Source organism: Lithobates pipiens, unplaced genomic scaffold (genome assembly GCF_037356315.1).
Source record: "Lithobates pipiens isolate NorthernLeopardFrog02 unplaced genomic scaffold, aLitPip1_a1.2 Scaffold_27, whole genome shotgun sequence".
In the NCBI taxonomy this organism is placed as follows: domain Eukaryota; kingdom Metazoa; phylum Chordata; class Amphibia; order Anura; family Ranidae; genus Lithobates; species Lithobates pipiens.
Genome location: NW_027507788.1, coordinates 109,243,100 through 109,270,135, shown reverse-complemented (window position 1 = coordinate 109,270,135; position 27,036 = coordinate 109,243,100). Strand labels below are relative to the sequence as shown.

The 27,036-nt window shown below is 46.8% G+C and overlaps 1 long non-coding RNA gene across 1 annotated transcript; it reads left to right on the top strand.

The window, feature by feature from the left end:
- Nucleotides 1-17,766: 17,766 nt before the first annotated feature.
- LOC143933211 (uncharacterized) lies at nt 17,767-22,261 on the top strand. The gene is made up of 3 exons (XR_013263046.1): nt 17,767-17,955; nt 21,726-21,911; nt 22,005-22,261. It is a non-coding gene; the product is annotated as an uncharacterized LOC143933211 (long non-coding RNA).
- Nucleotides 22,262-27,036: the final 4,775 nt, after the last annotated feature.

Below are 27,036 nucleotides of genomic sequence, written 5' to 3'. Positions count from 1 at the left end.
AATAAATTTTATTTATAATGCACTTTCCATCAAAAGACCTCAAAGTGCTACATAATTACAATAAAAACAAACAAACCGCTTAATTTACAAAACATTTGCTAAAAAGAAAAGTCTTCAACCCCTTTTTAAAATTTTCAGTAGACTGAGAAACCCTCAGACTATCAGGCAAAGCATTCCACAGACGTGGGGCAGCAGCACAAAAAGCCCTATCTCCCATGGTTTTCAACCTAGTTTTTGGAACCTCTAAACAATTCAAATTAGTTGAGCGAAGGGAACGCGGTAGATTTTGCAATCTAAGAAGTTCCTTAAGATAAGGTGGAGCTTGTCCATGTATGCATTGATGCACAAGAAGAGAGACCTTATACTCAATCCTTGTAGAGACCGGCAGCCAATGAAGAGATTTTAAAATTGGAGTGATATGCTCATGCTTCCGCACTCTCATTAGGATCCTCGCTGCAGAGTTTTGAACGTATTGCAACCTCTGCATGCTCTTTCTCGGAATCCCAATGAGAAGTGCGTTGCAATAATCCAGCCTGGAGGAGACAAAGGCATGAATCAATCTTTCAGCATCGGAAAAAGAAAGGATAGGACGAAGTTTAGAGATATTACGAAGGTGGTAGAAAGAAGTCTTGCATACTTGATTTATATGAGCTTCAAAAGTGAGTTGAGAATCCATTTTTACACCAAGATTAGTGACAACAGACGAAACTGGAATTTTAGAGCCTGAAAAGGCAATACTTGTTATCAGCGATGATTTAATCTGGTGAGATGTTCCAATCATAATAAACTCAGTTTTGGAGCTATTTAGTTGCAAGAAATGTTGTTCCATCCACTCCTTTATCTCCTCCAGACAGGCGGTAAGGACTGATAGGGGTGACTGCACTGAAGGAGTTTCAGCTGCAGCTTTTACATAAAGCTGTGTATCATCAGCATAACAATGGAAAGAAATATTATAACGATTTATAATATGGCCCAAGGGAGTAAGATATAGAATAAATAAAATCGGGCCAAGCACTGACCCTTGGGGAACTCCGCAGGTAACCATATGCAGTTTAGATTTAAAATGACCCAATGTAGTTTGTTCAATCCTATCTGTAAGATATGACTCAAACCAACTGAAGGCTAAATTTTTTAGTCCAACATTATCACGAAGACTATCTAAAAGAATGCCATGATCGACAGTGTCGAACGCAGCTGACAAATCCAACATAATAAGTAAAGACGGAGAACCGGCATCAGATGACATAAGAAGATCATTTGTAACCCGAACAAGAGCGGTCTTCGTACTATGAGCAAAACGAAAGCCTGATTGAAATTTTTCAAAAAGGCTGTTATGCTTGAGATGATCCTGAAGATGACTTGCAACTGCTTTCTCAAGTACCTTAGATAAAAAGGGAAGATTAGAAATAGGCCTATAATTAGAAAGGACTTCCGGATCAAAAGTGGATTTTTTAAGCAGTGGTCTAATAACAGCACTTTTTAAAATGGAAGGAACATGGCCAGTTCGAAAAGAGTAATTAACAACAGCAGTAATCAATGGACTTAAAACTAAAACATACGTTTTTACCAGTGGAGTTGGAAAAGGATCCAAGGAACAGGTTGTGGGCTTCATTTGCTTAACAATACCCTGTACCTCTTCCAATGACACCTCTGGTAAATGATCCATTTGTCGGGGCACAAAACAGTTTAAATGGACAGTTTGAGCCAAAGGACCAGACAGAGAGGAACGGATATGATCAATCTTGGATCTAAAAAAATCCATAAATTCATTACACCGCTCTTCCGAAATAGCAGTAGTCGATGGCGAATTTGGCTTAAGCAATTGATTTATAGTTGAAAAGAGCTGCTTAGAATTTCCTGAACTATTTTGTATAACTTTAGAATAGAACTGCGACCTAGCCTCCTTAAGGGACTGTGCATATAGATGTTGATGCTCCCGGTAAATTTGTTTATGGACAGTGAGGCCAGAGGCTCGAAAACGCCGTTCAAGAACCCGTCCCACTGCCTTCATCTTACGAAGCTCATCTGTATACCACGGGGCTGAGTGAGTAAAAGTAACAGCTCTCGTTTTAAGTGGGGCATAAAAGTCCAACAGACTGCTAAGCTGGCTATTATAATAAGCCACCGCATCATCAACAGAGCAAAATTGTGTAGATGGTTGCTATGGGAGTCTGAGGAGGGGGCGGCCCCTTTCCAAGACTAGAGGTCGACCGATATGGGTTTTTCTCTGGCCGATGCCGATATTTAGAAATCATGACGGCCGATATATGATGCCGATTTCTTTGGGCCGATATGTTAGGCCGAATTTATTTTATTTATTTATTTTTTTCCTTTTTTATTATTTTTTTTTTTTTTTAATACCCCTTGATCTAACACACCTTTCCCACTGGGGCGTTTTTCAGGCGCTTTTGGGCTAAAAATAGCACCTGTAAAGTGCCTGCAAAATGGCTCCCCTGCAGTCTGTGTGAAAGACTTTCACACTGAGGCGATGCGCTGGCAGGATCTTAAAAAAAAAAGTCCTGCAAGCAGCACGTTTGGAGTGGTGTATACCGCTCCTCCACCACTCCTGCCCATTGATATGAATGGGCACCACTGCCGAAGCACATGCAATGCGATTTGGCAGCAGTGCTTCATGGGCGCATTTAACCTCTTCCTTGGCCGCTAGCTGTGCTATGTGCCCCACTAGCAGCCAAATAGCACCGCTAAAATGATGGTAAAGAGCCGAAGCCGAAGAGGAGAAGTTGAGATGTTCCTTCAGAAGATCTAGAAGAAACTTCTCTGCACAAGCAAAGAAGAAGTTGACCCTGCTCGAACGGTGGGACATTTCCAGATCTATACTTGGGTTGTGTTTGGAATTGAGAAGGTGGGGTGTGGATTTGCTGTGTCAATGTGTGTGGATTTGGGGAGGGGAGGGGAGGTGAGGGAGATTGGGTTTAAGGATGGCCGAACTGTTCGCCTGGCGGTCAGTTCGCGACGAATTTCGGCTATTCGCGGTCCGTCCGATCTTCGGACTATTGCCGCTGTTCGCCTGGCGGACTCACGTGTTTACAGTGTAAAAGAACTTTGACCTATGATGACACATCCATCATGGGGTACAGGACAGCCAATTGAGACATTACAGCACATGGACACTTGGACATTCCCCCAACTTATAAATAGACCCGATCCGGCGGCCATTTTACATTCTTTCTACTGTCACTATAGAGAGAGGTTGCTGTGTGGAGCAAAGAGAGACTGCAGTGACCCAAATCGCTAGCTATTAGGTCCACAAAAGTCTTTTTAAGGACTGGTATGGTGTAGGTGTAGTTCAGGATATAGGTTTGAGGCACTGCTATTCAAGTCATTGTTGCAGCAGATTGCCTTTTGTCAGTGCAGATAGGGACAGACAGGACGCTGTGTGCTGCAGAGAGGGACAGTCAGTTTAATCATTAGCTGTTACTATTAGGTAATAGGGTTGTACACGTATAATATTCTTTCTTCCAAATATAGAAAGAAAATTATACTTGACTGCTGCCCTTCTGCTGCAGTAGTCCTTTATGAGTATAGGGACTGAGGTACAGTCTGCTAATCACAACCTACTAGTTCCACAAAGGTCCTTTTAAGGACTGGTAAGGTATAGTGTACTACAGTATATAGGGTTGAGTGAGGTACAGTCTGCTAATCCTTAAGGACTGGTATAGGTCCACAATATATAGGGTTGAGGTGCACTACTGCTGACTTCTGCCCTTCTGCTGCAGTAGTACTTTGTGAGTATAGGGACTGAGGTACAGTCTGCTAATCACAACCTACTAGTTCCACAAAGGTCCTTCTAAGAACTGGTAAGGTATAGCGTACTACAGTATATAGGGTTGAGTGAGGTACAGTCTGCTAATCACAACCTACTAGTTCCACAAAGGTCCTTCTAAGGACTGGTAAGGTATAGTGTACTACAGTATATAGGGTTGAGTGAGGTACAGTCTGCTAATCACAACCTACTAGTTCCACAAAGGTCCTTCTATGGACTGGTATAGGTGTACTATTTGGTGTGCTGTATATAGTTGTGTAATACAAGTATAAAATACTTGCACATATAGAAAGCATAGTATAGTGCGTTTCCACTGTGCAGCATTTTGACTGCTGAGCGGTTCTGCAGCGATACTACAAAGAGTGACAAACGCAATCCAAAAAAAAGTATTGTAACTGGTGTGATAGACCAGTGGCCCCCAAAAACAACAGATTGAAGCGGGGTGTTATATACCTTCTTCCACATACATACTGCACTTCTGTAGAGAGTTTTGTCACAGGGTCATTTAAAAAATGACAGGCAGAGGAAGAGGCAGGCCCTTCCGCAGGGGTGGTAGGGGTAGGGCAGGAGCAACAGGCTTGAGCCAAAGTGGGAAATTGCAGAAGGTGCGTGCGATTACGTCAAAGGAAGCACCAGAATTGGTTGAGTGGCTCACTCAGCCTTACTCTTCTGCACCCTCCTCATCCTCTCGATCTGTACCCTCTTCTTCACTCTCTGCTATGTGCACCCCCAAAGACACTACCACCAACAACACCACCACCACCACATACCTTCCACTTGAGTCACAGTAATTATTTTCCGATCCATATCAAGACATTTCTGATGTGCAGCCACTCTTGGCATTGGATCAGAAAGAGGAGGTAGCAACAACCGCCACTCAGCAGTCTGACGACAGTACCCAGATCAGCCCAAGGAGGAGGTTGGTCACCGGTGTTGCTGCCTACTCCGAGATCTCTAATTATAGCGGTGGGGAAGGTGACGTCGATGATGACGTGTCTAGTGATGTCACGTGGGTGCCCACAAGAGAGGAAGAGGAGGGGAGTTCAGAGGGAGATATGGACCATCAGATAGGAAGGAGAAGCAGGAATAACTTACATTGGACAGGAGGGATAAAGCAGACTGCTAATGTATCAGGAGCGAGTCATCGACCATGGACGGTCACATCTGGCGCTCCCAGGATGCCGGCACATGGCTCCGCAGTGTGGGCTTTTTTTAACGTGTCAGCTGCTGACAATAGTGTTGCCATCTGCAATCTTTGCAGTCAACGCATTAGTCACGGTAAGCCCAACACTCACCTAGGGACGACTGCCTTAAGAAGGCACATGAGCTGCCATCACCGAGCCCAGTGGGAGCAACGGAACACACAAATCCACACTCCAGGCTCTCACCGTCCAGCCTTGTCTTCTACTTCTCCTTCTCCTCTCTCCTCACAATTGTCCTCCACTCCACCTTCCATCACGCCAAGCTCACGTTTTTCTGCAAAAAGGCAGGCTTCCGTGGGCCTAATGTTCGAGCGTAAAAAAATCATGACGCTGGATAACCCTCTTGCCCAATGGTTGACGGCTGGCTTGTCAGAACTGATAGCCCGCCAACTACTGCCATATAAACTGGTGGACTCAGAGGTCTTTCGAAAATTTGTGGCCATTGGAACACCACAATGGAAGGTCCCAGGAAAGAAGTATTTCTCAGAGAAGGGCATCCCAGAACTATATGGCCATGTCCATCGGCAAGTGAATGTATCTCTGGCACACAGTGTCGGTGCCAAGATACATTTGACCACCAACATGTGGTCTAGCAAACACGGGCAGGGAAGGTATATCACTTTTACTGCCCACTGGGTGAACCTTCTGACGGCCGTCAAGCATGTAACCCATGGCACCCGTGTAGATTTGGTTTTACCGCCATGGATTGCATGCAGGCCTGGCTCTTCTAATCCTCCTCCATCCTCCTCCCTTTCCTCCTCGGCTGACTCCTCCTTTTCCACTGCTAGCGTCTCTTCCGCTGCGCCGCCCAAGCTCCCCAGAACCTATTCGACATGCCAGGTGAGATGTTGCCATGCCGTGCTGCATCTGTTGTGCCTGGAAGCCAAGAGCCACACTGGCCCGGCACTCCTTTCAGCTTTGCGTTCACAGGCAGATCAGTGGCTAACACCGCTCAATTTGACAGTTGGTAAAGTGGTGTGTAACAACGGTGCCAATCTGCTTAGCGCATTGAAACAGGGCAAAATTACGCACGTGCCATGCATGGCACACGTCTTAAACTTGGTCGTGCAGCGATTCATTGTCAAATACCCTGGGGTCCAGGACATCATGCGGCAGGCAAGGAAAATCTCTGCCCATTTCAGAAGATCTTACACGGCCATGGCTTGCCTTGCTGACATTCAGCGGCAACACAATCTGCCGGTCAGACGTCTTATTTGCGATTGCCCGACACGATAGAACTCAACCTTCTATATGCTTGATAGGCTGCTCCAGCAGAAATGTGCAGTTAATGTCTACCTGTATGAGCTCTGCGGCAGAACAGGTTCTGGGGAGCTGTTTTTTTTTTCACCACGCCAGTGGCTGCTCATGCGCGACGCATGCAGACTTCTGCGGCCATTTGAGGAGATCACCAAACTGGTCAGTCGCAGCCATGGCGCCATCAGTGACATGGTACCTTATGCCTTCTTTATGGAGCGTGCATTGCGTCGTGTCATTGATCAAGCTGTGGAGGAGCAGGAGCAGGAAGATGAGGAAGTCGCAATGCTAGATGAATTCTGAGGGGGGGCTACTCTATCTGAGTGAACAACAGGAGTCTGAAGAGGAGTCAGAGGAGGATGGTGCCGGGGCGGATGAGGAGGAGCAAGAAGAGCATGCTTTAAACCTTTCTGGGATCCCTGTTGTTGTGCGTGGATGGGGAGAGGAGAATGCAGAGGACGACATTATCCTGGATGATGAGCAGGTGCCAGGCCACCACACCGCTTCCAGTTTAGTTCAAATGGGGGCCTTCATGCTCCAGTGTTTTATCAGGGACCCCCGTATAAAAAGCATAAGGGTCAAGGACCAGTACTGGGTGGCAACATACTTAGACCCCCGGTACAAACACAAAATGGCGGGGCTGTCAGAATGGAGCACTTCCAGGCCTTGCTTCGAGAAATGCTGCATTCTGCTTTTGCGTGCGCTGGCAGAGGAGCAATTCCCACTCCCAGAGAAGGCGTTGCGGGTACCAATCCAACAGCGCCTGCAAGAAGAGGCCGGTTTGAAGGTGTGTTGGTGACTTCTGATATGAGGTCATTCTTTCAGCTGACCCATCGACAGGTGTCATCCGGATCCAGCATCAGGGAACGCCTAGACCGACAGGTGTCCGACTACAATCGGGTTAATGGCCAATGTGGACGCTCTAGGAGTGATGAACCCCTAGACTACTGGGTGGGTAGGCTTGACCTCTGGCCAGAGCTTGCCCAATTTGCAATGGAACTGTTGGCTTGCCCCTCGTCCAGTGTCCTGTCCGAAAGGACGTTCAGTGCAGCAGGGGGGATCGTGACCGATAAGCGTACTCGCCTAGCTCACGACAGTGTTAACTACCTCACATTTCTAAAAATGAATGAGGCATGGATCTCGGAGGAATTCAACACATGTGACCAGTAGACCATGTATATGTCTATAAACAATTTTTTTAATCGAGCACACAGACCTTCTTTCTTCATTTGGCTCACTTCCTTGTACAAAAAAAGCACACTGTACTATATGCCTGTACCCTCCTGTTTGAAGAGGTTGAGTGGTGTCATATTTTTGGGGCCCATCAGCAAGATGCTGGTATCAGTGCTACTGTTAGTACTCTCTATCTCGGTGCTGGTGTCAGTGCACTCTATCACGGTGCAGGTGTCAGTGCTTTATGTCACGCTGCTGATGTCAGTGCTCTCTATTACGGTGCTGGTGTTAGATCACTCTATCACGGTGCAGGTGTCAGTGCTCTATATCACAGTGCTGGTGATGATCATCATCTCCTGCACCCTCTTCTTTGCCTACCCTGACCTTCCCTCGCTTCCATTGTCTCAAGAGTCCTGAATTTTCAGAATTTCACATATAAAAAAAGAATGCTTGTAGTTGTCGATCCCAGATTCACCTCATACATGTGTTATGTCATTGGCCATGTGGTGGGACTATGTGTGCACAGCTAGTAATTATTTTGTGGCTGCAAATTTGACCAGTAGGTTTGTAAAATTTGCCTCCCATTGAAGTCAATGGGGCCCGCCACGAAAGTTACGGTTCGCGAACTATCGGCCGCGTTCGCGTTCGCGAAACGTCCCGTCGGAAGTTCGTCCATCACTATTTGGGTTTGCTGTGTGTGTATTTGGGGGGAAGGTGAGGAAGGGTGGGTTTGCTGTGTGTCTGATATTGGGCTATAACCCTCAAAGTTTTTCTCCTGTCTGATAGCGCATTCATGAGCGATAAAAGAAAAAGGAGGAAAGGGAAGTGTTGTGTACCCCTACTCTGCTTAGGGGTGAAGCCAGCACTTCCTTAAAATTGTGCGCATCGCTGGCCAACTGAATGTGGTGGCTGACCAATGGCTCAGACATTAAGCTCTGAACTATCTGGACCATCTGATGTGCACACACAAGCAAAAAGAAAGAACATGAGAAAAGTTGCACAGACCCCTTCATCAGAGCATGGAGGAGAAGTTGAGATGTTCCCTCAGAAGATCTAGAAGAAACTTCTCTGCACAAGCAAGGAAGAAGTTGATCCTCTGCGAAAAGTAGGACATTTCCAGATCTATATTTGGGTTGTGTTTGGATTTGAAAATGTGAGATGTGGATTTGCTATGTCAATGTGTGTGGATTTGGGGAGGGAAGGTGAGGGAGTTTGGGTTTGCTGTGTGTGTGCGCATTTGGGGGAAGGTGAGGAAAGGTGGGTTTGCTGTGTGTCTGATTTTGGGCTATAACCCTCAAGGTTTTACTCCTGTCTGATAGCGCTTTTATGAGCGATAAAAGAAAAAGGAGGAAAGGGAAGTGTTGTGTACCCCTACTCTGCTTAGGGGTGAAGCTGGCATTTCCTTATAATTGTGCGCATCACTGGCCAACTGAATGTGGCGGCTGACCAATGGCTCAGACATTAAGCTCTGAACTATCCGGACCATCAGATGTGCACACATAAGCAAAAAGAAAGAACATGATTAAAGTGTTGCACAGACCCCTTCATCAGAGCCTAGAGGAGAAGTTGAGATTTTCCCTCAGAAAAGCTAGAAGAAACTTCTCTGCACAAGCAAGGAAGAAGTTGATCCTCTTCGAAAAGGGAGGACCGTTCCAGATCTATACTTGGGTTGTGTTTGGAATTGAGAAGGTGAGGTGTGGATTTGCTGTGTCAATGTGTTTGAATTTGGGGAGGAGATTCACGCACCAATCTGAATCGTGCACACACAGCATTGCCGGAAGGACTGTGCCCTGCACAGCAGAAATGTTGCATAGTGAAGAAGCACACAGCGAGTGACACTCCAGACGTGGACCATCAGCACGGAACAGACAGGATACACACTAAGGCAGCACTATTCCAACTGAGCTGGCCCAAACTGATCCATTAGGGCTGGCCTGCACCCTCCTGGCTGGGCTAGGCAGCAATGCACCCCTAGGTAGCAGTAGGCCCTAGGCAGCTGCCTAGTGGGAGCACTGGTGTTCTGCGGAGAAAGGTCCCCTCGGCAGATAATGTCCCCCCTGTACTACACAGGCGCAGCGCTTGCGCAGTATGAACTGCCAAAAATAGCCGAAGCTGAACACCTGTGAGTCAGCTTTACACAGCGCCTACGTTCCACGATTGTAGTAAGACACCAATTTGTAACAGGGCCCCTCGCACAGGGCCCCTATTCTAGCTGTATGTCCACTCTGATGGTGGAGCTTGAACCTGGACTCAGGGCAGAATGTAGTAAGTGCGCAGGGACGTGTAGAGCTGACTCACAGGTGTTAAGCTTCAGCTATTTCGGGTGGTTTGTACTGTGCAAGCGCTGTGCCTGCACAGTACAGGGGGGACATTATCCGCTGGGGGACCTTTTTCGGCAAGACACCGGCCCTGTTCCATCACTGCATACATGTTCTAGCCCTGTACATCTCTGCACACATGTTCCATCCATATACACCTCTGAACACGTTCCATCCCTGTACATCTCTGAACACATGTATTATCACTGCACCACATGTTCCATCTCTGCACACATTCCAAACCTATACACATGTTCGGTCACTGCACACCTCTGCATACATGTTCCATCCCTGTACACATGTCCCATCCCTGTACATCTCTGCACACATGTTGGTAAACAGGGTTCAGTGTACAACTAGAACAAGAGGACCACTGGCTCTGATCAGCCTTGCTCAGGCAGACATTAAATCTCCAGGCTGCACATATTGTATTTCCCACACAGGCTGAACTTCAGGAGGGAGGGGCAGCTGTGAGTGACAGGGCAGCAGACCAATCGGCTTCCAGCTGTATTCGGGTGCCCTCCTGCCTCCTTCTGGGATGTAGATAGCAGTGTAGGAGAGAGTTGTGCGGTGCTGTTCTCCCCCCTGACACAAGGGATATGATGTGTGGTGGAGGATGGATGGACTGCCCCCCACCACCCGGCATGAACGCCGGGAGAAGCTGGCAGTTGCCCCCCAAACTGCTGGAACATGGGCTGCAAGGGCAGACGGCAGGGCGGCCTCCGCAAGCCCGGTGAAAGCCAGGGATGACGGGGGGGGGGGTAGGGGCATTGCCGTGGCCGACCGTCGCTCCGACCCAGAAAACACCAACACTGGCCCTGACAGAGGAGGAGGATTAAATAGCCTCTCTGACTCCTCCCACAAATACAGGACTCCGGACAGCCTTTACATTTGTCCTCTCCAGGCAAAAATCCTCCACCCCTCAAAGTAACCATCAATTACTCACCTCTGCACACCTCTTTGCTTTCATCTCCCCATCCACAGCCCACACCTCCCCACCTCCCATCCACAGCACACCTAGACACCTCCCCGTCCACAGCACACCTACACACCTCCCCGTCCACAGCACACCTACCCACCTCCCCATCCACAGCACACCTACCCACCTCCCCGTCCACAGCACACCTACCCACTTCCACCTCCCGTCCACAGCCCACCTACACACCTCCCTGTCCACAGCCCACCTACACACCTCCCCGTCCACAGCCCACCTACACACCTCCCCGTCCACAGCACACCTACACACCTCCCCGTCCACAGCACACCTACCCACCTCCCCGTCCACAGCCCACCTACCCACTTCCACCTCCTATCCACAGCCTACCTACACATCTCCCCATCCACAGCCCCCCTACACACCTCCCCATCCACAGCCCACCTCCCCGTTCATAGCACACCTACACACCTCCCCGTCCACAGCCCACCTGCACACATCCCCGTTGACAACCCACCTACCTACCTCCCCGTCCACAGCCCACCTACCCACTTCTACCTCCACATCCACAGCCAACTCCCATCCACAGCACACCTACCCACCTCCCTGTCCACAGCCCACCTACCCACCTCCCCGTCCACAGCCCACCTACCCACCTCCCCGTCCACAGCACACCTACCCACCTCCCCATCCACAGCACACCTACCCACCTCCCCATCCACAGCCCACCTACACACCTCCACAGCCCACCTACACACCTCCCTGTTCACAGCCCACCTACACACCTCCCCGTCCACCTATACACCTCCCCGTCCACCTCCCCGTTCTCAGAACACCTACACATCTCCACAACACACCCACACACCTCCCCGTCCGCAGCACACCCACACACATCTCCCCGTCTGCAGCACACCCACACACATCCCCCCGTCTGCAGCACACCCACACACCCCTCCCCGTCTGCAGCACACCCACACACCCCTCCCTGTCCGAAGCACACCCACACACCCCTCCCCGTCCGCAGCACACCCACACACCCCTCCCCTCCCCAGCACACCCACACACCCCTCCCCGTCCGCAGCACGCCCACACACACCTCCCCGTCCGCAGCACACCCAGGGCCGCTGATAAGCCAGTACAGCTGACCCTGTTGTACCGGGCCCCGCCAGCAGGGGGGGCCCGAGCAATCTTAACAGCATTTAGAATAATAAAGAAAAAAGTCTGACTGCACAGGGCTGACCGAGGGAGGAGGAGAGCATCACCCCAGGAGCCTGGATCTCAGATAACACAGGGATCTATGGATAAGAGAGGACATGTATTCCTATCAGCACCGGAGCCTCCCTCCCCCCCCCCCCACCCCTCCTCGGGAAGGACAGAACACTGGAGCTCTCCTCAAGGCAAGATAACAGGTGACAGATAGCATTCTTCTCCTGTGATCACCATTGTTCTGCCTCTGTACAAATCTGTGCTGCAAACTTGCCCTGTACTAAAAGCTAAATTTATGAATATGTTAGGAAAATAATGGGACTTTTCAGGTTATTACACACAGATGCATTTCACAAAATCATTATTTTAATATATGTGTATGTTGAATATATTTATATAGCACCTGAAAAGTCCCAGTATATTCCTAACATATTCATAAAGTTGAGTATTAACAGCAAAGAAAGTGTATACATATATATAATACAGCCCATCTCCAGGAAATGAAATAAAGTCCAATCTTGCAGTGTGTGTGGAGGGGGGGGGGGATAGACTCTTTTACTTACCTGTTTCCATGCTCCAGCCAGCTGCAGAGCCCTCTTCCTCCACCAAACCTCATCACATCGCAGGGGGGCTGAAGTGTGAGCAACTGGGCTTAGGTGTCCGTTTATGAAGCAGTTATCAGCAGTGATCCAGAGGATCGCCGCTGATCACAGCCCATAAACAGTTTATGAACCAGAGATAATCGGGGGAGAAGTGTTTGAACTTGTTCTCCCGCTGATTATCTCCACACATGGAGAATCCTCATTGAATGACACAGAAATGGCCAGTTTATGAAGCTGCGATCTGAGCGCTTTACTGGCGATCTGTGTCAGAATTCACGCTCCCCGATTCACAAGCTCAGAGGTGGAGAATCGGGGAGTGAAGAGGAAATCTGGGGGGGGGGGGATCTGAGGAGGAAAGAGGAAGATAATTAACTTCTTTATGCCTCGTTCAGACCCCCCAACACTGTAACCATGTCCCCCTGTCATATTTATGTGTATATATATATATATATATATATGTTTGTGTATATACATGTATATATAATGTCTGTGTGTGTATACATGTATATATTATGTAGGGGGACTCTTTATTTTACTAACATTAATCACACCGTGTGTCAGTGTATTGAGCTGTGATAATTTATCACTGCTTAATAAATTGACATCTCTGTGTATCGGTGAATTTCTAGTACTGTAATCTCATAAAGTCTCACAAGATTGCAGTATTAGGGGCCGTTCTCCAGTGTTAGAAGCGTTTGTAGATCGCTTCACTCCTCCAAGGGTGAAGCGATCTACTCCGCTTTATAAACTGGCATAGAGAGGAGAAAGATCTCCTCTGTGAATGCCGGAGAATGAAGCAGTGAATAGATTTCACTGCTTCGTAAAAGGACACCATAGTCAGTAAAACATACACAAGCGCTGTAGGGAACCATTCAGCGCTGGAAGAAGCCAGCTTAAGCAAGAAATTGGGTAAAGCTGGGTACACACACATCAAAATTCAGTTTAGCAGTAATCGGAAAAATGTTGATCTATGTGTAGCCCTCCGTGTTAGAAGCCAATCATTATACCACCTTAGTATATTCATATGCCATCCCACATACTGACTCCTACCACCTTTGATCACTTCAAATCACTGAAGTGGTCATTGTGGTTAGAGTGTTCCTTTAATATCTCTCAGAAAAAGTTAACCTCTGTATACTGATTCCATTTAATTTGATCATCCTCTAGTTGTGTTAAATTGGTGTGTGTGTGTGTGGGGGGGGGGGGGGTGCTGTCTGTATACCCTAGCCTCTCGGTATACGGGCGGGGCCAGGGATGGGGCTAAAGGGGGCCCCGTCAGGTAGGCTGTACGGGGCCCCATGATTTCTATCAGCAGCCCTGAGCACACCCACACACACCTCCCCGTCCGCAGCACACCTACCCACCCACAGCCCACCTACACACCTCCCCGTCCACAGCACACCTACACATCTCCCCATCCACAGCACACCTACACATCTCCCCATCCACAGCCCACCTACCCACCTCCCCATCCACAGTACATCTACACATCTCACCATCCACAGCCCACCTACCCATTCACAGTACACCTACACACCTCTTCTGCCCCATCCACAGTTCAACTCTGCACTTTTTCCATAGTTCACCTTAGCACCCCATTAACATCTCCCATCTGCACCCCTCCGTCCACAGATTATACCCCCAGTCCACAACTCACCTCAGCACCCTCACCTACAGCTTTCCCCTCTGCACAAATCCCCCTTTTCCAGCTCTGCCATTTGCACAAATCTCTCACCTTTTTCCAGCTCCCCCTCCCCCCAGCTCTCTCACAAATCCTCCCACCCCCACACACAAAATTCTCTCACCTGTCACAGATAGCCCCCCTCCCCCACAGCTCTCTGTTACCTCTGTTACCACGGCTCAGTTAGTTGTGCCCGGGCTTAATTTTCTACGCAGTGACCTCCCTGCAGCTCTGCCTATTAGCAATGCAGCACAGAGCAGGGGAGGAGTTTCACACTTCGCTCCTCTCTGTGCTCAGGGCAGGACTTAGGGTGGTGGGGGCCCCTGGGCTTGAGTCACTTTCGGGCCCTACCTTCTATACATTACCGTATTTATCAGCGTATAACACACACCCCAAGTTTAGGATGGAATTTTAAAGAAAATAACTTTTAGGAGGGAAGTTTTAGAAAGAACTTTCATTTAAATGTCCATCAATGCAGCCTTATCAGTGTCCATCTGCAGCCTTGTCAGTGTCATTTGCAGCCTTGTCAGTGTAGCCTTGTCATTTGCAGCCTTGCCCCAGTGTCATTTGCAGCCTTGTCATTGCAGTCTTGAAGTTTAAAAATGGCACCGGCTCCAAAAGACGTCACTCTGACGAAACGCGTAGGGCGTGGCCACGTACGTGCACCTTTCCCATAGCCAGCAGCGGCGTTCGTATATGCAAATTGTTTTACGAGCAAATGTGAGTAACTCTCTTTTTTACAACGAAATAAAAAGCGGTTTTAAAACATATTTGCACCATGGATATGTTTCTCTTTCCTCCATGCACATAACAAACGGAGTACATATGAAGTGAAGAGCGAACATTCCCCCAGCGCACCAGCAGCAGCATTCAGCTAGAAGCACAGTGCCTTATACTGTGAAAGCCTGGCCAACCCCACAGGGGTATTTGATCTGGTGAGAGCAATCACATTACCACAATACTGAGTGGCGCATCGGGGAAGAGTGTTTTCTCTCTACATTGATGATTGGCACCTTTTTTTTTGCATTAGTCACTTTATTCTACTACCACCACCTGAAATATTACAGCATGCGACTTCCCAGCGATTTCTGAATGCGATTTTGAAAAGTTCTTATGCATAAAGACATTTTTTGGGACTAAACATTTTGCACGATATTTGCATGTTTGCTAAGATTAATGAATTTGCACATTTTTTGATTCTTTCGGATGCTTTTTATGAATTTGTTATTATCAGTATAAGTACATGTATGGGTCACCGTAGGACTAGCATATATATGCACACACTTGACATACTATAAGAATTTTGATAGCACCGTTATATAAATTAAATTTATATATATTTTTATGCACAGAGTTGCACATGTATTGGGTTTTTAGCGCTATAGCCCATTATTTCAATTCTCTATCTCTTATCTCCCCCCCCCCACCCAAGGGGTGGAGGATCTAGGCACAGGCAGCTTTAACCCCGTATTAATATCCTTATTCACAGTTTTTATTTATTTGATTTACTTTAGTCACAGCAAGAGGGGGTCGTCCATAGCGCGACTTTATCTATTTTACTCTAGGTGGAGAAAGAAGCCGCCTCTCCAAGCCCCATATTTACAATCAATGTGGGTGATTGAGACCCGGGACATCTATCGGTAAACATCCAGCATCATGTGCCCTGGATGCAGTGCCGACACTACTACACACAGACGCTGGTGGAGGAAGGGAGTCCTTTACTTTTCTGTGTTACTGACAAGAGGGAGAGGACAGGGCTGCCAGAGGTGGCCGAAAGAAGGAAAGCTCTGGGAATGCACATACCAAAGTAATGGAGAAAACTTCGGGGGGGGGCCTGTTCTGGTGGCAGGCTGAACATAGGAGGGGGCAGGGCCTGCACTGTGACAGGCTGAGCATAGGACGGAGGGGGCGTGGCCTCCACTGCTGACGTTGGGGCAGAGCGTTGTAGATCACCATGGAAGTGCGTCATTCCCTCAGAGGCACCAGGGGGAGATGGCCAGGGAAAGAAGCTCAGCACATTGGATGGTCGGCTTACATGGAAACACGCCCACCGATAACAGTGTTAAAGCGGAGGTCCACCCTAAAGTGGACTTTGCGCTCATTGGAATCCTCCCCCCCCTCCGGCGCCACAATTGGCACCTTTCAGGGGGGAGGGGGGTGCAGGTACCTGTACAGTACAGGTATCTGCACCCACTTCCGGCGTAGATTCTGCAGAAGGTACGCCCCTTTCCGCAGAATCGACGCCCCTTTTCGAAGGTCCCCCGCTGCCTGCTGGGAAAGACACGGATCCCAGAGACAGCGGGAACATCCTTATTGCGCAGCACGACTCGCGCATGCGCAGTAGGGAACCGGAAAATGAAGCCGAAAGGCTCCACTTCCTGATTCCCATACCCAAGATGGCGGCGGCAGCACCCGAGAGACGATCGAGAGATCGGCTTCGGGTGCCGACATCGCGGGCGCGCTGGGCGGGTAAGTTTCATTATTTTAAAAGTCAGCAGCTGCAGTATTTGTAGCTGCTGGCTTTTAAAAAAAAAAAAAAAAAACGGCGGACTCCAGCTTTAACAGCGTCACTCTAGAGGTGAGTCACGGAAGGGGTGGGAACATCACCGAGGCCAAATCGGCCATTTTAGATATGGGATCGTAGGACAGGTACACTAGAAATGCAGACAACAATCATGTAATCGTGTTCCTCTATGAGCGACTGATATTACATGATGGGGTGGGGCTTCAAGGCTGTCAGGCCATGCCCACCGTGTGTTTCCATAGCAACGCGTCCACCGGCTGGGAAGCGTTCTATCTGATTATCTGATGGGTAGTGGTAATTGATAGAACAGACCCCCACGTTATCACAAACGTGCTCCATATCAGACGGTAATTACATTACACATTATTCTTATATATTGTAATGTACGTGCCAAAATGAAGGGGAAAACTTCGGGGGCGGGGCCTGCTCTGTGACAGGCTGAGCATAGGATGGAGGGGGCGTGGTCTGCTCTGGTGACGTTAGGGCAGTGTGCGTGGGATCACCGTGTACGGAAGTGCGTCATTCCCTCAGAGGCACAACGGGGAGGTGGCCAGTGAGAGTAGTTCATCGCATTGGATAGTCTGCTTACACAGAAACATGTCCACCGATAACAGTGTTTACAGCGTCCCTCTAGGGGTGAGTCACGGAAGGGGCGGGAACATTACAAGGCCAAATCGGCCAAATGAAAAACTGGGGGCATGGCTTCAAGGATGTTAGGCCACTCCCATCGTGTGTTTCCATAGCAACGCATCCGCAGCTGGGAAGCGTTCTATCAGATTATCTGATGTGTGGTGGTAATCTGATAGAACAGACCCCGATGTTATTACATTCTACATATCAGACGGAGATTACATGACAAAACTATTCTTATATATTGTACATCCAATGGGGATCGAAAAAAACGAGGGGGCGGGACCTGTTCTGGTGACAGGCTGAACATAGGAGGGGCGGAGCCTGCTCTAGTGACAGGCTGAACATAGGAGGGGCGGAGCCTGCTCTAGTGACAGGCTGAACATAGGAGGGGGCGGAGCCTGCTCTAGTGACAGGTTGAACATAGGAGGGGGCGGAGCCTGCTCTAGCAACAGGCTGAGCCGTGCGCCCTTAACACAGAGGACGGAGGGGGCGTGGCCTGCACTGTTGTAGTTCACCATGGAAGTGCGTCATTCCGTCAGAGGCACCACGGGGAGGTGGCTAGGGAACGAAGCTCAGCACATTGGATGGTCTGCTTACATGGAAACACGCCCACCGATAACAGTGTTTACAGCGTCACTCTAGAGGTGAGTCACGGAAGGGGCGGCAACGTTACCGAGGCCAAATCGGCCATTTTATATATGGGATCGTAGGAGAGGTACACTAGAGATACAAACAACAATCGTGTTCTTCTATGGGCGACTGATAATACATGATGGGGGCGTGGCTTCAAGGCTGTCAGGCCACGGTCACCGTGTGTTTCCATAGCAACGCGTCCGCAGCTGGGAAGCGTTCTATTAGATTATCTGATGTGTGGTGGTAATCTGATAGAACAGACCCCCCACGTTATCACATTCTACACATCAGACGGAGATTACATGACGAACTATTTTTATATATCTTACATCCAATGGGGATCGAAAAAAATGAGGGGGCGGGGCCTGCTCATGCTAAACACAGACTTGAAGGGGCGGAGCCTGCTCTGGCCACTGTCACTCAGAGCCGCAGTATGGAGCTGGTCAGCCAGAGAAGCCCATCCATTGGCTGATGAGTTTGCACGGAAATAATCCACGCCCACCCCTTATATGTTTGTATAGCAAAGTATCCAGTGCAGAGACAGCAATAGGGGGGATTACTGAGGCCAAGTCGGCCACCATAAATGGGGGTAAATAAAATAAATGAGCTTGTTACATTAAAGGAACCTTATTCGGTAGCTGACCAGTAGGGATGAGCTTAGGGGTGTTCGTATGGACCATGTGCAGAGCCCGCCAGGAAGTTGGCACACTGCTGCACTAATCACAGGCAGTGAGACATTGCCCCGATATGCAGCTGCAGAGATTGGGCAATGTCTTACTGCCTGTGATTAGTGCAGCACTGCACCGACTTCCTGGCGGGCTCTGCATCCATGCGAACACGCCTGAGTTCATGCCTACTGGCCAGCCAGAGGAGCGGCATATTTCAATTACTGTAGATGGAAGTTTTGGTTTGCCAATATATTCTATGATTTCAGTATGGTATGGGAAATGTGTATATCAAATGTGCATTGTACAAATCTTTAAATACAGTAATGTTACTTTGTCATTTTACCGTGTAAATAACGTTTTAAAAAATCAGCTACTCTGCCTGTGTTTCGCCAGAATGTGGAACAGAAGGGACGTTTCATCGCTGCCATCTTGCTACACCCCGCACTCGTCCACAGTAAGAATCAAGTGAGAAGAGGGTAAGCGGACATCTTTTTACACCCACCGGAGTTTTGCACTTTACACTTTTTTTTATCAGGAAACTGAGTTTATATAGTGAAATACAGTACTTAGAACTCTGTGTGAATGTTTACTTGTTGAATTTTAAAAGCAGAGGTGTTCTGTCAGATTAGCAAACCTGTGAGATCAGCAGGCTTGCCGCAGCTTTTAATCTCCTCGTGCCCGCCCTATAGCCGAATGACGGCCGTAGAGTGGGTGCTTTCGTCCGGGTGGCCGTCCCTGGACGTCCTAATGTTTACTTCCGCAATGCGCGCTGCCGCGGGCGCGCATCGGGGAAGTTCTGTGTTTGCCGTGTCCCCCGGGGACAGGCAAACACAGATCGCTGTAAATGGCCAATCACAGCGGTCGTTTACAGCGTGATCAGCATGTCCAATGGGAGATGATCTCATATGTAAACATATGAGATCATCTCTCAGCGCCGCTCTCCCTCCTCACACAGACAGCGTGTGAGAGGGGAGAGATGAACGGCTGCAGCGGCCGTCAGTGTAAAAAAAAAAAAAAAGTGCCATCCTGCCCCAGTGCCATCCGCCCCAGTGCTACCTGCCCCCAGTGCCACCTGTTACTGCTATCTGTCCTCAGTGCCACGTATTAGTGCCATCTGTCATCAGTGCCATTTTGTCATCAGTGTCACGTGCCATCTGTCATCAGTGTCACGCGTCATCGGTGCCACGTATTAGTGCCATCTGTCATCGGTGGCACGTATTAGTGGCACGTATTAGTGCCATCTGTCATCAGTGCCACGTATAAGTGCCACGTGTCATCAGTGCCACATATTAGTGCCATCTGTCATTAGTGCCACATATTAGTGCCATCTGTCATCAGTGCCACGTGTCATCAGTGCCACCATTGCCACGTATCAGTGCCATCTGTCATCAGTGTCACGTGTCATTGTCCTGGTGCTTCAAAAGTGTAATAGGTAGTCAACAAGTTAGATGTGTAATTTATGTTCCTAGAACACATGATGGCGCTCCCTGCATGTTGGGCCTCTCTATGTGGCCAGGCTGTGAAAAAGTCCCACACATGTGGTATTGTAATACTCAGGAGTAGCAGAATTGTTTTGGGGGTGTGATTTGTGGTATACACATGCCATGTGAGAGAAATAACCTATTACAATGACAATTTTGTGGAGAAAAATAAAAAAAAATGAAAAATCTTAATTTTGCAAAGAATTGTGGGAAAAAAATGACAACATCAAAAAGCTCACTATGCCTCTTACTAAATACCTTGGAATGTCTACTTTCCAAAAAGGGGTCATTTGGGGGGTATTTGTACTTTCCTGACTTGTTTGGGTCACAAGAAGCGAGATAAGCCACCAGTACATCAGATGTGATCAATTTTGTGCGATTCGCACCACAGCTTGTGGACTTTCTAACTTTCACAAAGACCAAATAATATCCACTAATTTGGGTTATTTTTACCAAAGATATGTAGCAGTATAAATTGTGGCCAAAATTTATGAAGAAAAATTAATAATTTGCATAATTCTGTCACAGAAACAAAGAAATATGCGTTTTTTTTTCAAAATCTTCGGTCTTTTTTCATTTATAACGCAAAAAATAAAAACCCCAGGGGTGATCAAATACCACCAAAAGAAAGCTCTATTTGTGGGAAAAAATTAATTTGGGTACAGTGTTGCATGACTGAGTAATTGTCATTCAAAGTGTGAGAGCACCGAAAATTGGTCTGGGAAGGAAGGGTGTTTAAGTGCCCAGTAAGCAAGTGGTTAAAGTTCAACATCTAAACATTCAGACGGAGTTCTCAGTACTGTATTTCACTATATAAACTCAGTTTCCTGTTAAAAAAAACTTGTATATCGCAAAACTCCAGTGGGTGTAACAAGATGTCCGCTTGTCCCCTTCTCACTGTATCCTGAGTGAGGGGTGGAGCAAGATGGCAGCGACGAAACATCACTTCTGTTACACATTCTGACGGGTCGCCTAATCTGATAAAAAACACCTGAAAGGAATTTAATCATGCCTGCTACAAATGTGTTTATACAGGAAATGCATCCAGTGTTGTGTAAAAATAGCCAATTCATCGGGATCTCCAATCACGTCACTTCCGGTTACTGTAAACCATCAGTAATTGGAGATTGTGACGAGTTGCTGTTTTGACACAACACCGGGAAGCGCGTACTTCTCTTCCCCTCCCACTAGTCTGTGTGACGTTGGCGGCATATCATTGGCCGGAGTAAAGTATTTAACTCCTCATGATGGGCACAGATTTTGCTTTCTTGTCTGGCACCGATCAACAACCACACAAAAGTTTTTCATACCGAGACTACAGGTATCTTTGTTGTTGGTCTGCACTGCCTTTCAATTTTCAACTCTGGTGTTTAGTTTTCTATCCTCTTTTTTTACACCTTCTTATTAGCTGCAACTGCACAAATCTTCCTATTAGCACACTGTACAATATTTCACCCCAGCCAATCCATTGGCTTCGCTCACCAAATGGGCTTTGATATAATTATCTTTATATCACCACCTAAATTTCATGATGTTTGCGACGACCATCTCCACACTACACCATGGACTATCTGATCAGATTTCCAAATCAACTATTTAATACTAATATACCTATTTCATGTTTATTCCTAGATGTTGGGGAGGACCGATCCCACCTCACCATGGTTTCTCTGGTGATTGTCCAAACACACCTCACCAGCACACTATTCTCTGTTCCCTGATGCTTTGCCTTTATGTGCCGCCTCATCTCCCATGCTAGATGTTGGCCCGCACCCAACGTTGGTTATGTTGCCACACCCAAGACCCATGTCTGGTTTTGTGAGTATGGACGGATGTTACAATACTTCCCCTTAAATGAATAATAATGTTACATTCTTGCACCCCGTCTGACCTACTGTTTATACCCTTTAGACATCCTGGTCACAATTGCTCCTGATGAGTGGTAATTAACCATGAAAAGCGTCGAGCTACTGATGTTGTACCAATGCGTCTCTTCATAGCAACACCAAGATATGTGCAACAACTATACCTGATTGAATGACTAGACACCTATCTTTTATTATGTTATTATTATTTTATTATTTTAGCTACTTACATTGATTGTACTACCATGTAGTATTGTGCCCCTGCATTCATGTGTGTGTTTGTTTTATCCATATATGTATTTACTATGTATGTATATATATATATATATATATATATATATATATATATATATATATATATATATATATATATATATATATATATATATATATATAAAAATAATATCAGACTCACAGGGTTGTGCGTTTTGGTTTTTATCAATTTATACATGTAATAAACTCTTTACAGAAATTGACTCATTTGAGTTGCATGCTTCATTTAAAGTCCCAACCTCTTAGTTTGTTATCAGAATTAGGGATGGAGGTTACTCTGACGTATATGTCATAGATCTCATTTAAAGTCCCACAATCCTCTCTCTTCTTTACCGATATTAGGGATGTAGGCATGTATTCACAGATGGCCCATCCTGGCACACTTACCCTTGTGCCAGATATATATACACATGCAAGCATATAATTAATAGTATGTTGAAGCTGCTATCACATGTATGTTATGAATCTAACAATCTCTCATGTTTTCCATCTTCACATTCAATGATAGAAGAGGCGTGGCCTGCTCTGGCGAGCCCGTGTCATTGTGTTATTCTATGTCAGACAGCATTACATACCACACTATAACTATTCAACATCCAAAGGCTAACATGACTGAGGGGAGAAATGGCTGGCTCTGGCATAAGACGGGCAACGCACTCACACCTAATAAATTGATAGAGGAGGCATGGCCTGCTCTGGCTAGCCCATGTTCGTGTGGGTTATTTACTAAAACTAGAGCATGCAAAATCTGGTAAAGCGCTACACAGGAAACCAATCGGCTTCCAGATTTTATGATCAAAGCTTAATTTCATATACTGAATTTAGAAGCTGATAGGATACCATGCACAGCTGCACCAGTTTTAATAAATCTTCCTCATTGTGTTATTCTATGTCACAGGGTGGCTACACGAATACATTATGTATTTGACAACCAAGCATGGCCTATGACGAGAGGGGGGGGGGGGGGCTCTGCATGCTCACAGACTGATAAATAAACCAGACTGAAGGGGTGAGTTCAGCTCTGGTGAGAGACTGGCATGCATGCTTGTATCTAATAAACAACCAGATTTAGTAGGAGTGTCATACTTGGCGAGAGGCATAGCAACATACAAGCACCTGAAAAGCTGAAGCGGGGGGTTCGCCACTTCTGGGCTGGAATCCAGAGCAAGGATTGGAACGTATGCCAACCCATGTCAATGCCATCGCTGTACATATCAGTGCGGGTATTTAGGCACTTAGACCCCTTTCACACCAAGGGCGTTTTGCAGGCGCTATAGCGTTAGAAATAGCGCCTGCAATCCGCCCTAAAACTGCTGCACCATTGTCTGTAGTGTGAAAGCCTGAGGGCTTTCACACCTCAGCGGTGCGCTGGCAGGACGTCAGGAAAAGTCCTGCCAGCAGCTTCTTTGGAGCGGTGAAGGAGCGGTGTGTTTACCGCTGCTCCCTATTGAAATCAATGATGCAGCACTGTAATACCATCGTCAAACCGCCGCTATTGCGGTGTATTGCCGGTGGTTTGAACCCTTTCTCGGCCGCTAGCGGGGGTAAAAGCGCCCCGCTAGTGACCGAAATGCGCTGCAATTCCGGGCGGTAAAACGCCGCTAAAAATAGCGGCGTTTTACCACCGATGCTATGGGTGGTGTGGTGTGGAAGGGGTCTTATACATGCGATTACAATACCATTTCTTGTATTTTAAATAATTTTTTTACTACACTATGAAATCTTTCATCCTGCGTCTTGTTGGGTCCCTTTTTATATATGACAATTATTAATAACCGGAGGACTAAATCCGAGCCTTACACCAGGGGAATTGCATCCTTTGATGTGAAGAGTGCTTTTTGACCTACCTGTAAACGGGTCAAACATCTCTGGTGAGTGTACATCCACATTTTGGGCACAACTGGTGAAGATTACAGGAAATTGACGCTGAAAGAAACTTTGGTGTTGGGATTTGTCGCATTGGATTTTAGGGCTGCAACTACCGATTATTTTCATAATCGATTAGTTGGCCGATTTATTGTTTCGATTAATCGGATAATAACCTATAAAAAAAAGTGTGGTGTATAATTTAGTTAATATGTAAAGTTAAAAAAGGCGATTTATTCTTAAATATCTCTATGTAGTTTAATTAAAATAACCAATTATATGGTTAGGGAGAAAAATCTCTAATCCACTCTGAGAATAACAGACAGAAGAGATATACTGTAGAGGTTGAATCTGGTAAATATCATCAGACTAAAGACTGTTTTGCCAATTTTCAGACAGAACTGTAATATATTATATGCTGGCCATACAAAAACAATGTCTTCCTTCAAATAAAATTTTAATTCAAGAACGTTCGATTTTCTAATCGTTAGTGCGGTCAAAGCGACGTTCGTTTTTGACCACAGTGATGGGAAAATTTGAAGGAGCATTTCCAAATACGTAGCAGCTGAAAAAAGCATAGGTGTGAACGTGTCCCACAGGAAACCACGTTAAATGAACTGTAGTGTGTTTCTGCAAAAAGCACCAAAAACCGCATGGGTTTGAACCAGGCCTAAGATGTTTAGTAGCGGCAGCATGCTTTTTTTTTTGTTTCACCTGTCATAATGGGGTTAAAAAAACTAAAATGAGCCCTTTATAGTACAATAAGAGAAGATAATTGTTACTATAAGGGGTTAATTTATAATGTGAAATAGTGAAAGTAATCATATATATATATATATATATATATATATATATAAAATAAATACACCCAGAAGTAGGATATATGGGCATTTTAACTAGGAGTCAGACATGAAGCTATATAGAGGGTGGGGGGGGGGGGGATATACATTTTTCATGGAATACAATGCACAATACTTGTATAAGATTACTTTAACCACTTCAGCCCCGGAAGATTTGGCTGCTCAACGACCAGGACATTTTTTGCGATACGGCACTGCGACGCTTTAACTGAAAATTGCGCAGTCGTGCGATGCTGTACCCAATCAAAATTGACATCCTTTTTTTCCCCACAAATGGAGCTTTCTTTTGGTGGTACTTGATAATCTCTGCGGTTTTTATTTTTTGCGATATAAAAAGAGCATCAATTTTGAAAAAAAATACAATATTTGGTACTTTTTGATATAATAAATATCGCCAATTTTTTTTTTTAAAAAGCCATTTTTTTTTCTCAGTGTAGGCCGATAAGTATTCTTCTACATATTTTGGTAATAAAAAAAAAAATCACAATAAGTGTACACTGATTGGTTTGTGCAAAATTTATAGCGTCTAAAAATAGGGGATAAATTTATGGCATTATTATTATTATTTTTTTTACTAGTAATGGCGGTGATCTCCATTTTTTATCGTGACCGCAACATTAAGGCGGACACATTGGACACTTCTGACACATTTTTGGGATGATTATACGGCATTCAGTGCTATAAAAATGTCACTGGCAGGGAAGGGGTTAACACTAGGGGGGCGATCAATGGGTTAACTGTGTTCCTTGATTGTGTGTTCTAACTGTAGGGGGAGGGGACTGACTATAGAGATGACAGCTCATGGTTCCTAGCTATTAGGAACTCACAATGTGCATCCCCTCTCAGAACACACGTCCCTGTTCTGCCTTTCGTGCCCGCGAGCGCTCATGGCCGGCGGTCATCGCGACTGCCGGTCACGAGCATTGACACCCTTGCAATGCATCGTGCGCGCGCCTGCTTTCCCGCTTAGAAGAGCCGACGTACAGCTATGACAGCTCACGGAATCGTACTGACCTGCTGCAGCCCAAATTCTGCCCCCCCAACGACAGTCCAATTAATCGCTGGCCGATTAATCAATTTATGAAAATAGTTGTCAACCTTTTTTCATAAACGATTAGTGTTGTTTCAGGTCTGTAATGGAGTTTATCATTTATTTATTCACTTTAATTTGATGTGGCCCAGCTCCTCCACCATTCCCTTCACTCCCTACATAAAGTTTTATGTAGCAGCCAGAAAGAAGCAAAGGGCCATACTTTATCTTGGATATGATGTTAGAAGCCCCAGCAGACTCAGAGCTGGGTGCACCTTCTCTGTATAATGGGGGGATTCCTCTCACTTCCTGTTGTATCTATGGGACAGGAAGTGAAATTTCTGATAGAGGTGTTAACCCTTCCCAAAACTATAAAAGGTTTGGAGGGTAAAGTGTTGCCCACACTGTATACTGTTAGGGGCCCCTCTTTTTGAGAATTAAAGGATAAGCCTCTCCATCCAGTAGCACTCATTATGAGAGCTCTCATGCCGCGTACACACGATCAAACAATCGGGTGGAAAAGTCCAGCAAACTCAAGTCCGCCAGACAATCCCCCCGTGTGTAGCCTCCGGCATACTTTTTTGACCCGAAAGTACGGCGGACTTAGAAAGTAGTTTTGCACTCCAATCTTCCCGCCGGACTTGCATTTCGGCGGACAATCCGGCCGTGTGTATGCCAGTCCGCCGTACTTTTGAAATGAGCGAGACCCCCCGAAGACGGAAGACCCCCGGAGCTGTGCAATAAACTATTTTATCTTGTGTGTTGTGTTTTTTTGTACTTTATTTTACAGGTGAATGGGTAGGGGTACATTGTACCCCATACTCATTCACATAGGGTGGGGGGCCGGTATCCGGGGGCCCACTTATTAAAGGGGGCTCCCGGATTCCGATAAGCCCCCCGCCTGCAGACCCCGACAACCAACGGCCAGGGTTGTCGGGAAGAGGCCCTTGTCCTCATCAAAATGGGGACAAGGTGCTTTGGGGTGGGGGGGCCTGGTATGGCTCAGGAGGGGGGGCGTTCGCTCGTCCCCCTTTCCTGGCCGGCCGGGT